Raw genomic sequence first — 15261 nt, 5'->3', positions numbered from 1 at the left:
TATGGTCCAATCGATATTGAATTTGATCAAGTAATAGAATTTTATATAGTAGTTGAATAGTTGATAGGAAAGCAAAAATAATAGAATAATGATCTACTAATATTGAAAAAACATCAAAAAATAAATAAATTGTAAGTCTTAATAACACTGAAAGGTATACTTTCATCTTAAACTTTAGGTCTCGTTTCTCACAGCTTATTCCACGATTCCAATACATTAATGTGTTGATGAATTATAAAGATAATGAAAGCCGTTTGCTTTATTAACAATATACTTTGGATATGGTTCAATGTAACGGCGCGTAATTCATTTGCCTGCAATGTAAAAAAAAAACAATAAGATTAGAGAAACTTTAATTAAAAAGTAGTAATCACGTGTAATTTATCAAGTATTGGTATAAGACGTAACATTAGGATTGAAGAAAGGAAATATATTCTAATCACCTCATCAAATAGTTATGCATGGTATATAACTTGCTCAAACGTGTCATTTTTATATTTCAACATATCAGCACCGTCGCCTTAATTAACAAACAACTTTTCAACAAATGTTTCTGATAGACTATTTTAAAAATTTTCCATTTTATTTGTAATGTTGTCCTCCTTTTGAATAATTGATTTTTAAGTAATTCAATTCCTACTTTCTGTAATATTGTACTCCTTTTTTTTTTTTTTTTTCCTTTTCTTTCTATTGTACTCCTTTTAATGATTGAATTTTTTTTGGGATTATATATCGATAGGCCACCAAAGTTTATATTTTTATGTTTGTAGGTCACCCATATTTAAAAATGATTTTGTAAGCCACCCAAGTTTAACTTTTCATGTTTGTAGGCCACTCATATTTGAAAATGATTTGTAGGCCATTCAATTCGTATCTTGTTACATATATATCAAATCCGACTAAAATTTTTTGTAAAAAATTATAAAAAAAAATGTAAATACTCATGTATTTGGTATGAACTAATCGTCATATAAATAATGTTAATTAAGAAAATTTTGGTTATTTGTCTTATTTTACATTATTCTAATGAGATTTTAGCCAAATTTGGTATTGATGGAAGAACACACGAACTTTGATTTACTTACAAAATTATTTTCGAATATAGGTGATCTGTAAGCACGAAATGATAAATTTGAGTGGCCTACAAAATCATTTTTAAATATAGGTGACCTAAAAACACAAAACGATAAACTTGAGTAACATCTCCTTATATAATCCCAAATTTTTTTGTTTAACATAACATACAAACAATCACTCCACTATTGTATTAGGCTAATTATGCTGGACTACTTGTCGTTTAATGGGCCCCCATCGTGTGTTATTTAAGTAAAGGTCTAGATAATTAGTGCAGATTGTTACTGAAAAATTGGTAATTCACTAACTGGTGATCCAATTGCTCGTGAAGATTTAGCTTACGGGGTGATTGGATAGTGCTTATATATATTTGGACATGAAACTATGTTTCTGCTCAACATCAAAATGATGTTATTCGCTATACAGAGGAAGTCGTAGGCGTATATCATGACATCAATATGTTTCAGTAAACATATCAAGATGATGGTTCCATCAAAGTATCCATATGATATTCGTGCAGGAATTTAAAGTAATTGTGTTGGTTAATAGATTTGATATCATTTGCTACTATGTGGATTCATCATATATCATTTGTTCACCAATTATCATTTTTCTCAAGGTTGCTTAATTTTAATGTTTAACATAGATATATTCTAGTTATTTTTTATTTACCATCCTTAAGAGTAAAAAATATATTAATCCAATATGGGCAGGGAAAAGACAAAACATATGCCAAGTATAATGAATGTAATTAAAAATCTTTATGTTTTTAAGTCATTCATATTTTAGTACATCATCCAACCACAATATATCCTTACCACTTTAATAAACTGTGGAATGTATAGATACTTCACATATTTTATGCAGTACTTAAGTATACCTAGACCAGCCATTTGATTGCATCATCAAACCACATGTAATACAGACAGCCTAACAAATTATGCCAATTTATTAGCACTTATAATTTATTACAGTATTTAGTTTGTAAGTATACCTCTTAAATTGTGCTTTATGTGTGGAAATACTAGTAAAATTTTTATTTGAATTAAATTCCGTTTGAATATCGTTTCAATAAACTGATATGACGCAAAGTCATGACATCACTAACTGCCACATCAACGTCACATTAACACCTTCTTCCCATCACTAACCAACCACTAAATACTAACAACCATGACGTACTCATCACACACTTTCTCACACCCACTAAATTAATTAATTATTTACGGGTACAAGTTTAAAAGCATTATGTACAACAAAAAATTACTTTGCTTCCGTGACCGAATTTGCTGTGCAACGACATTTTGGAGTACGGGTCTTCAATGACCCTTCAAGGACTAATTGCTAATATTGGAGTCCTTGAAGGGCGGAGGTCATTCACGGGTGAAACACGGAACCGATATCTAACTGATACAAAATGCTATATTATTGTCACTATAATCATTACTTAGGCAAATATATACCAAAAATACAATATCTAAAGCTAAAAATGTGAAGACAATGCAGATGTGTTATTTATAAAGACAAACATATAAAGTAACGTACCTCTTGGTCCACCCGGACCCTATCCAGTTGGGATGCAACAAAAGGATTGTTGGGAAAAAAATTCCACACATAGTGGACCTTCACTTTAACCCTATAGTCATCTCTTCCCTTGGTGAATTGATTAAGAGAAGTGACTAATTCGACATTAGCCATTGAGCAGTAAGAATTGTGGTTAGTGAGGAACAATACGAATTGTGAATGAGATAGTGCAAAGTACTCATCCCTTTAAATAGTGAAAAGAATAGCCTAAAACACAAATTATTGAGTGTCTGATTAGTTTGCATTTAATTAGATTATACGTATAGAGAGGAAGTTTGATCTTGATTGATTTATATGATTTATATAAAGGAGTGATTATGGTATTATTTTATTATTCTAATCTGTAACTGAATCCTAAAATTTTCGACAAAATAATGAGACGTTATATTTTTCATATTTAATTTATATAGGTCTAACAAATAGATTATTATAGGCAATCAAATTAATTAATCATCATATTGATTTTGTATATTTGACCTTCAAGTCACATCTCTGCTAGAGGAATTATCAAAAAGTGACGAATTTACATGTAAAACTTAATAATCATACATTCCTTTGACCTCTCAAGACTAAATATGTTATAAACAACTAACAAAGTTAATGTAAACTACATGCAAAACTTAATAATCAAATACATACAATATGTTATGAACAACTAAACGTTCGTCTATCATTAATCACTGTGAATTATATTAAAACTGTAGGATTAATGTGCAAGGTACAACATATAACTATATGACCAACTTCATTTGAGCCTTCGAGGTCACGCACATATACACCGAGACGTCAAATAATATATATATATATATATATATATATATATATATATATATATATATATATATATATATATATATATATATATATATATATATAATGTATATATATTACACAAGTAACAAAATAGTAAATCGAAATTAATTCATTTACTATTCATATTAAATGAAACGAAATTAATTAATTTACTATTCATATTAAATGGACGACTTAATCGTATTCACAGTGAGACCTGAGTTCGAGGCAAGGATGAGACAAACATGCCAAAAGATAATAGTGGTTTGTTAGACTACACATATCTCAAGGTCCCATAAAGATCTAAGAGTTGCACTTGTAATGCAATTGGTACCCGCTACCTACCAATAGACTCCATAACTGCTAGCTGATCAACAGATGTGGCTATGAAACCTCTATGTGGATCTTAGGCTTTCGTAAATTAATTGTTTTTTAAATACATAAAAAAAACTTGGGTAGTTAATTTATTAAAACTTAATATCGAAAATACTAAATTGAATCTTATATCTGTTGTAGATGTCAAATAATCAAAACGTAAACCAAAACACACTTCCTTCTTTGTTGGAGAAGGATAAACTCAATGTTCAAACTTCCTAGACTGGCAATGCAACCTGAGAACTTTTTCTCATGCATAAATGGAAGTTGAACAAAATTTAGAACCCTTTATCCGTTCTTCCTGCTGTGGCAGTTGCTGCTGCTCAGCAAAATGCTTATCGGATGTTGTTCGATGATCGGGAAGAAATAGGATGGAAGGGTGAAAAAGAATAAGTCGAATACTTTGTAGAAGACATATGGTAAATCATTTGTCAAGAAAATATTCCACCTTCCAAGAAGGAAATCCCAACAAAAGACACCGAATGTTCCCATTGTGGAAGGTTGGTAATTGGAGAAGGAAGTTGTCCTATCTACCAATCTAAGCTGAGAAAAGGCAATGCTGGTAATACTAGAAATCTCAAGTATATTTCATATACAGTTATATACTTCCTCTAGTGATTCCTAGATCATTGTTAACCAGTAGTGGTCTTCACACCTGTAACAATATAAAGGGAATGAGAAGAAATAATAAACTGAAGAAAGGTACACTAGATTTGCGAGTGGGCAATAGAAATCAAGCTTTTATTGAAGCCATTGGCCACTATAAGCTTACTCTTCTAAGTGGTCTTATTGTTTTGTTGAAACAATGTTATTATGCTCCTAGTATTAGGAGCAATATGATTTGAAAGATGCTGATTTTGAACTTGCATTTACGCACTTTGGTATTACAATTTTTAAGGATAATATTTTATTTATCTTAATGCCTATCCAAGTGATGGTATTTTTGAAATTGGTATGTATGGTGTGATTTCAAATGAGAATTCTATGTATACTTGTACTGCTAAACGATTCAAGCAAGAGATGAATAAGACCAATCTATGACATTGTCATCTTGGTCATATAAACAAACAATGCATTTCAAAACTCCAATCTAATTGACTTTTGAAATCAATTGGCTCTGAGTCATTTGATGTATGTGTTTCATGTTTATCTGCATAGATGACAAATGCTTCTTTCTCCGATTTAGGTAAAAGAGCTAAAGATCTTATAGTACTAATACATACTGTTGTATGTAGCCCTTTATGAACAATGTATAGATTTAGTTAATTTCACTTCATTACATTTACTGATGAGTATAGTAGCTATGATTATGTTCACTTGCTGAAACATAAATATAAAGCTATTTTAACATTCAAAAGTATTACAAAATGAAGTAGATAATCAGCTTGGAAAGACCATTAAAGCACTTCGCTCCGATGGAGCAACTGAGTTTACGAGTCAAGAGTTTTTGGACCACCTAAAGAATTATGAGATTGTCTCATAGTTCACTCTACCTTACACACCACAACATGATGGTGTGTCTGAGTAAGAGGAATCGAACTTTACTTGATATAGTTTGATTTATGATGAGTCTGATTTCTCTACTACCGTCTTTTAGAGATATGCATGAGAGTCTGCTGCAGGTATACTCAATGTGATTCCAACTATGAAGGTAGAAAAGACATCATATGAGTTATGGCATGGGAAGAATCCCAAGTTGTCTTATCTGAAAGTCTGGGGTTGTAAAGCGTACGTGAAGCATGACACTTCAAACAAATTAGAACCCAGAACTATCTAATGTTACTTTGTACGATACATAAAGGAAACAATGGGTTACTACTTTTACTACCAAGCTGAAAACAAAGTGTTTACTGCTCGGTTTGCTGAATTCTTTGAAAGAGATCTTCTCTTACAAGAAGTCAGTGGGAGTAAAGTAGATCTTGAGAAAATTCAAGAATCACAAAGTAACATACCTTCGAAAGGTACTAGCCAACCGTACGTTGAAGCTGAACACACTGTTAGTGAGCCAGAACGTGTTGCACCTATACTTCGTAGATCTAGTAGAACTTCTCATCAACCTAAGAGGTTAAATCTTCTGATTAATTTAGATGAACCTCATCTAGGGTATTATGATGAACCCTCTAGCTACAGTGAAGCCATGTTAGATCAAGAATCTGAAAAATGGCGAGATGCTATGAAGGCAGAGATGCAGTCCATGAAAGATAATCAAGTATGGGACTTGATTGATCTTCCACCCAATTGCAAAACAGTAGGGAGTAAATGGGTCTTCAAGAAGAAGGCTGACATGGACGGTAATGTAAACACTTTTAAGGCTCGGTTGGTGGCAAAAGGTTATACTCAAACTCAAGGAATTGATTATGAGGAAACTTTTTCACCAGTCGTGAGCATTAAATCAATTAGGATACTTATTGCCATAGCTGCTTTTCATGATTATGAAATATGGCAAATGGATGTCAAAACTTCTTTCCTAAATGGCGACCTAAGAAAGGACATATATATGGTTCATCCGGAAGGGATTATGAATCCTAAGCATCCTAATAAAGTATGCAAGCTTCTAAAATCCATTTATGGATTAAAGCAAGCATCCAGGAGCTAGAATATTAAGTTTAATGAGAAAATCAAAGTGTTTAATTTTTCCCAAAACCAAGATAAGCCCTGAGTTTACATTAGAGCTAGTGGGAGCAAAGTAGTCTTCTTGATCTTATATGTTGATGACATATTACTTACTAAAAATAACATTCCAACTTGCAAGATGTCAAGTCTTAGCTTGGAAAATGTATTTCCATAAAGGATCTTGATGAAGCTATTTATATTATTGGAATGAGGATCTATACAATAGATCCAATTGGCTTATTGGTTTGAATCAAAGTACATACATTATCTTGCAGAGATTTAGCATGCAAAATGCCAAACATGGAGCTTTGCCAATGCAAAAGGGCATAACCATGAGAAAGTCTCAAAAGTCCTATCACAGCAGATGAGATGAGACAAATGAAATGTATCACATATGCTTCGACTATATGATCCATTATGTATGCCATGATATGTACTATACTCGATGTTTCGTTAGTTTTGAGTTTGACGAGTCATTGTCAACATAATCCAGGTGAAGTACATTGGATGTTAAGAATATCCTTTAGTATTTGCAGAGTACTAATGATATGTTCTTGGTTTACAGTGGTTTGGAAGAAGAGTTAAGTATTAAGTTTTATACTGATTCTAGTTTCCAAACTGATCAAGATGATTCTCGATCCAGTCACGTTGTTTCTTTATCATGATGGGCAAGACAGTTGATTGGAAGAGCTCTAGGCAGAGCACTATTGAACAATCTACAACAAAAGCAGAATACATTATTAACTGAGAAGCTGCTCAGAAAGCTGTCTGGATAAGGAAGTTTGTTGTTATACTCAGAGTAGTACACAACATTTAATCTTCTATAATATGTACTGTGATAGTTTGAGTGTTAATATACTTTTGAAAGAATCACATGTACATAAAAGTATCTGGCACATTCTTCAAAAGTTTGACTACATTCATTAAGAGGAATGATATTAGTATTCTTAAAGGTTCATACAAATGATAATGTGGCTGACCCGTTCATGAAGCCCATGATGCACAACAAGCATGATGATCATTCTAATAATACTGGACTTCGTTATGCTGCTGATCTTTTTCATTTGTAATTTAGTATTTGGATATTTTTGGAACATTAAGCAGTTTTATATTTTTGAATTGATATATAGTTAGTATGATCATTTTCATTTATATCACTATGTTCTATATTAGCATGTTTAATAAATGAATAATTATTGATTATTCAAAATCTCCATAATCGGTCATGTTACGGGAATAACATGAATTAAGATTAATGTGAAGTTTTGGTTATATCCATTGATGATGTGTATTCATTGATGATGAATATTGGAATGACTCAACCATGAGATGTCACTACATGGATCGTAGTCACTAGTGAATCTTTTAGTGATTATGTCTTTGTGTCCTTAGACTTGAGATGCACGCCCGTCTTGATGAGTGTATCATTGTACTTTGATATGGTTAAACTGTGATGACCCGGGAATTTCTGACCAAATTTAAACTTGAATCTTATATGGTTTCGACACAATAAGCAAAGTCTGCAATGTTGAAGTCTCAAAACCTTTGAACTGTGTTCATGTATACATTTGACCTTTGACTAATCCCGACGAGTCACGAACAATTATTTGTAAATAAATATGTATATGTAAATGTAAATATATGTATATCAATTTGAAAATTATAAAATATAGATTAAGCATTAGAATTAAATATGTAAAATAGAATACAAAATAATTAAGTGTAAATTAAAAATGAATCTATATATATAAATATATAGGATTTCTATGTGAAATAATTACATGTTATAAAAGTTATTATAATTATCAAATATTACATAATTAATAAAATACTATTAACAAGATAAAATGTAGATGTTATAGTAATATTATTATTACTTTCATTATTATTACTAATATTAATGATTAATATCAGTATTAGTTATATTATTAAAGATAATATATTAATATGAAATCTGTTACATGTAATTTATATTATTATCACTCTTATTATTAATGTTAATATTAATATTAATATTAAAATCAGTATATGGTTATTTTAATATAATATATAGATATAAAACTGATATATATTTAATTTGTTATATCATTATTATTGTAAATAGTAGAAAAATTATAATTTTAGTATTATTATGATTATTATTAAAATTGTTACTAAAAATTTATTATACTTATATAAAATTATCATTAGCAAAATTTTTATTACTTTTATCATTATCATTAGTGTTACTAGTATTATTTTGATACTAATATTATTAATTTTACAAATAATATTAAAAGTATTATTATTATTATCTATATAAATATATTTACTAATTATTAGTATTAAATATATATTATATTTATAGAATCAAAGAAAAAGGATCAAATCTTGCTTTGTATCCATTTCACTTTATTTTATTTTTTTGTCTGATTGAATTGGTTGTCGATTAATTGGTATAAAGAAAACAAGATCTGTTAAACATCACAATTCAATTTCATTCTTTTTCTTCACTCTTGTATTTCCTGTCAATTTCTTGTCGCCCTAAATTCTTTTACATAATTATTCATCTTCTCAAGTTGTTAATACAAAAATCAATCGATTATCCTCCACCAATATCAAACACAAATACCTTTGACAGTTTATATCAGTGAATTAAACCGAAAAATTAAAAAAAAAAATGAACGCAGGTACTGCCCTGTTCGCGTCATGTACTAAACCACAACACAATTCCAAACCGATTTCCAAAAATAAAAATTCAGAGTTGTTAGGAATCCCTTACTCAAACTATTTGCAAAATTTCAGTCGTTAATTTACAAATCCAAGTACGAATTTTTGAGGTCAAACTTTAAATATAAAAAGTCAAACATGTGTTCATCTTCGAATTCGAAGTCGTATTTATGTTTTAGAATAATTTGATTGTCTCCGAAGGTTTTATGATGGAAATACTACATAATTCATGTAGTAACCATAACCTAAAAATGTGTGAATTGTAAAATCAAAGTTTGAGTTTAAATGGTTCATCGTGTTCCTGCTACTGCTTGATTTTTTTTTCTTTCGTTTTCTTTTCTGTTAAATCCATACACCCATCATAAATCATTTAGGTTTCAAATACATTTCCTAAATTGAATTAATTGTGCTGTTGAGTTTAGGAGATTTCAGTAGATTGGGTTTATGAAAACGAAGAAGAACATGGGAAATAAAAGAGATACGGTTTATATTATTTTAGTTCTAGGTTTAATCAGAAAAATGTGAGCAGATCAGTGGTCGGGGTGTTTGTCTATGAACGAGAGATCTCGGGTTCAAACCCGTCTTGGTGCATTCTTTTATTTCTAAGGTAGTTTTCTTTTTCTATTATTATTATTGTTATTATTATTATTATTATTATTATTATTATTATTATTATTATTATTATTATTATTATTATTATTATTATTATTATTATTATTATTATTATTATTATTATTATCATTATCATTATTGTTATTGTTATTATTATTATGACTATTGATTATTATTATTACAAGTATTATGATTATTATTATTAGTACCATTACTAATTACTAATGTATGTATTATTATTTTTGTAAAATGATTAGGATTACTATTAGTATTATTTATTAGATATTAGGATTATTGTTATTATTATTATTATTATTATTGATATTATTAGTATTACAAATATTATAATTATTTTTATAAGTATTAGAAACATTAATTAACATTAATATTGTTATAGGTAAGATTATTATAAACCTTGTCATTTTAGTGATATTATTAATATGATTATGATTAATATTAATACTAGTATCACTCTTGTAACTATTAGTATTATTAATCTTATAATTAGATAAAGGTATCATTATTAACAATATCATTATTAATATTAAAAGTATCATATTTTTAATAAAGTTATTATTAGTATTATTATATTTCTTAGTGAAACATTATTATCAAAAACATCATTTTTTTTTTAAACAGAAAAATGTTTTGAATATAAAACATACTTATTACATATACTAAAATTATATTAATAAGCCATATAACTATATATAAAGCATATTAACTTTACTTATATAAAAACTTATATACTACAAATTAGGTATTTTTCAGATATAGACATATTAATATAACCATATAAATAATAATCATTTTCAAATATATATACAAACTAAATATAAATATATAAGATTATAAGATATGAAATTGTTCAATTACGAGTATATTTTTTAATATATATACAAATGATATAGGTTCGTGAATCCGAGGCCAACCCTGCATTGTTCAGTTGTTCAAAATAGTCATATGTATTTTTACTACAAAATACAGTATTGTGAGTTTCATTTGCTCCCTTTTTAAATGCTTTTGCAATATATATTTTTGGGCTGAGAATACATGCGCAATTTTTATAAATGTTTTACGAAATAGACACAAGTAATCGAAACTACATTATATGGTTGAATGATCGAAGCCGAATATGCCCCTTTTGCTTGGTAACCTAAGAATTAGTAAACCGATCTACTAATTGACGTGAATCCTAAAGATAGATCTATTGGGCCTAACGAACCCAATCCAAAGTACCGGATGCTTTAGTACTTCGATGTTGTTTTATCATGTGTGACGACCCGAAAATTTTTGACCAAATTTAAACTTAATCTTTATAGGTTTCCGACACGATAAGCAAAGTCTGTAATGTTGAGTCTTGAAAACTTTGGAACAGCTACATGAATGCATTTGCCCTTATGACAATTTCCGACGATTCACGATCTATTACGTATAAATAAATAAATACATATATATATATATATATATATATATATATATATATATATATATATATATATATATATATATATAATACTTTAAAATATAGTTTGATTTAATATATGATTTAAGTTATAAAATAATATAAGAGATAATAAAATTTATTACATAAAATAAATATATATATATATACATAAAAAGTATGTTATATATATTTTGTGATTTTGAAGTTATTTAGTAAACAACGGTAACTCTCAATTGTAATTCGATTAATAGTAAACGAGTTAAAAAGGAACTTATGTGATTTTAAAATAAACGGTGATACGAAAATGAGTTATATAAGTTATAGACTTATTAAAAGTATATTTAGGATCTAATTATTTAATTTTAACACTTTTTATATTTTACCCATAAATGAGAGGGACAGTTGATGTAATTTTTATTTATTAAATTAATGATTGAATTTTATACCATAATGACCAAAATAAATAAACATAATTAATTTAAAAATATGGGATTTTTCTGAACACATTTATCCGTCACTGATTTTCGCATGTTACACAGTCCGTGAAAACTGTCGGTAGAATAATCAATAATTATGGCTGCTATACTATATAATTTCTGTTGTGCACGTTCTTTCAACAATGATATGTGTTATTATTATTATATTTAATTTTTATTATAATTATTATTACTTTAACTTTAATATAGATATTTATATCATTTTACAACTTTTAAGCACTCATGACAACTAAATGGCTACTTTACCATTTAAAAATCTTTCACCTGTGTTTGTGTTTGATTACCTATAACTATTAGTATATTATTATATTATATAAATATAATAATTAAGATCTCTATTATATGTATACATGTAGGTGGAGAAATATCACACCATCACAATATCTTAGCATCATTGTGTTTTCTATTTCCTTTATCAACCACCCAATACTTCTCCTTCTTTCATTATGACTGCTCAAACGAACCAAAACTACATGTTTCTAATGTTGACCAAAACAATATATTATCATCATTTTTGCATCTACGCATATACCCACATACATATATTAAAACACACACACAAGATGCTTATATATTTCTTTTACTCGAACAAACACTAAACTCCTACAGTCACCTTCGAACACCACAACGAACCACCACCGTAACTTACCCGACAACAATCACAAACCCACTTATTTATTTATTTATTTTTTCTTTTCCCTTCCTTTCTTTCCTGTTCGCTGCTATTGTGCTGCGTGTCCTTTCTATCCCAAACTGTAAGAACTAGTCGATGTTAAGATGTGGATGATGATTATGTAATCGTGAATTAAATAAGTGATTTGTGATGATGATCATCGTGATGATGATGAAGGCGATTAGTTGATAAAGATGATGGAAACGTACGAGGATTATGAAGATGATGATTAGGTTGACAGTGAGGATGAAGATGAATAAAGAACATGATAATGATGATCATGAAGAAACCGTAAATCGAATGATGATGTGGACAGATTGAAACGGTTATGGAATCTACCAAAAACAACGATCACTAGTTTATTCCAACGACTAGATATCTTACTCCTACAGGTATACATAAATACATATACATGTGTATATCTTGTATATTAAATGTTTAATATTTTAACTGTATATGTTATATGTATTTTTAGTAGAATTGATGAGATAAAAGTTTAGACTTGAATATATAGGGAACGTGTATACGTATTTAGGAAGTAGAAATTGAAGACTAGTGATATTAGTTCGATGATCAGCTGAGCGTATTAATGAAGTCTTTGCTGTTACAGTTTTTATCGTGTTTTGTTTCTATAGTTTGAGAATTTTTTAGATTTTTTATGCTAGTAGTAAGGAAGATGATAATCAGAATCATACTTATTAAATATATAATTATGCGAGATATAACAAGAAAGTAAGTAATGGTTCAATGGTTTAGTAGAGTGGTTGTTAAACTAGAGGTCATGAGTTCGAATCTGGGCTAATACAATTATTTTTTATATATATAAGATGTTGTGTAATGTTGGGCCGAGACCTAAGCTCTCAAGTTGGGCCGAATACATGTTGCAGAGGGGTAAATATTCTGTTGGGCCGAGCTTGATTATAAATTGGGTTATGTAGGTTATTTAGTTGGGCCATATATCCTCTTGCATATTGGGTCGATTTACACTAAGGAAAAGAAAATGAAACCGACGTTTAACGGGTTAAAAGAAATTAAGGAATAAGTAAATCACGAAAGTAATAGATGGATCATGGGTTTAGGGTGTTGTGTGTTAAGGAGAGGTCTTAGGTTCGAGCCTGGGTTGTGGCAAACATTTTTATTTTAAGACGACTTCTCTGAGATAGTTTCCTTATTACTCATTTTTATTATTATTATTATTATTATTATTATTATTATTATTATTATTATTATTATTATTATTATTATTATTATTATTATTATTATTATTATTATTATTGTTATTATCATTTTTAATGTAAGTAGTATTATTATTGAAATTAATTGTCTTTTTATAAAAATTATCTTTTTTATTAATAAAACTATCATTATTATTATTATTAGAATTATCATTATTTTTATCATTATTTTTTTTTATTATCATTCTTATTATTTTTAACAATAATAATATTATTTTTATCATTATTATTATTAGTATTATTAATATGTCAAATAAATATTTTCTATATAAAAATATACTATTTACATAAAACATAACTATATTAATATGTTTGTAATAAATATTAATTATCCATTTAAAGTATATAAAAAATAAATATAGTTAATTTAGTTATTAATGAAACGTACAAGTTACTAAAATAACAATTAATAGTAATACCTAAATTTGTTCGATTACCATTATATGTGTTAATATACATATTAATGTTATAGGTTCGTGAATCCGAGGTCAACCCTGCATTGTTCAATATCGTCATATGTATTTTTACTACAAAATACATTATGGTGAGTTCAATTAATCCCTTTTTACTCATTACATTTTTGGGCTGAGAATACATGCGAAAGTTTTATAAATGTTTTACGAAATAGACACAAGTAATCGAAACTACATTCTATGGATGAATTATTAAACCGAATATGCCCCTTTTTATTAAGTCTGGTAATCTAAGAATTATGGAACAGACACCCTAATTGACGCGAACTCTAAAGATAGATCTATCGGGCCCAACAAGCCCCGTCCAAAGTACCGGATGCTTTAGTACTTCGAAATTTATATCATGTCCGAAGGAGGATCCCGGAATGATGGGGATATTCTTATATACATATTGTGAATGTCGGTTACCAGGTGTTCAATCCATATGAATGATATTTTTGTCTCTATGTATGAGACGTATGTTTATGAGAAATGGAAATCTTGTGGTCTATTAAAATGATGGAAATGATTATTTATGTTAAACTAACGAACTCACCAACCTTTTGGTTGACACTTTAAAGCATGTTTATTCTCAGGTATGAAAGAAATCTTCCGCTATGCATTTGCTCATTTTAAAGATATTACTTGAATTCAGTCATGGCATATTTCAAAAGAAGTTGCATTCAAGTCGTTGAGTTCATCAAGATTATTATTAAGTCAATTATAGTTAGATATATTATGAAATGGTATGCATGCCATCAATTTTTGATGTAATGAAAGATTGTCTTTTCAAAAACGAATGCAATGTTTGTAAAATGTATCATATAGAGGTCAAGTACCTTGCGATGAAATCAATTGTTGTGAATCGTTTATAATCGATATGGACTTCGTCCGGATGGATTAGGATGGGTCTCTAGAGTTGGTATCAGAGCGGTGGTCTTAGCGAACCAGGTCTGCATTAGTGTGTCTAACTGATAAGTCGTTAGGATGCATTAGTAATTCTGGACTTCGACCGTGTCTGCATGTCAAAAGTTTTGCTTATCATTTCATGTCGAAAATTACTTGCTTATCATTCTTAGTCTAGACATGTTTTACTGCATTGACTGCATGAATAGTGTATAGACAAAATTCATATCTTAGCGTATCTGCTACTTCATATCTTAGTGTATCTGTTACTGTAACTTTGTCTGACAGCTTC

This window comes from Rutidosis leptorrhynchoides, chromosome 10, assembly GCF_046630445.1.
Source record: "Rutidosis leptorrhynchoides isolate AG116_Rl617_1_P2 chromosome 10, CSIRO_AGI_Rlap_v1, whole genome shotgun sequence".
Lineage (NCBI taxonomy): Eukaryota > Viridiplantae > Streptophyta > Magnoliopsida > Asterales > Asteraceae > Rutidosis > Rutidosis leptorrhynchoides.
This window is presented reverse-complemented; position numbering follows the sequence as displayed.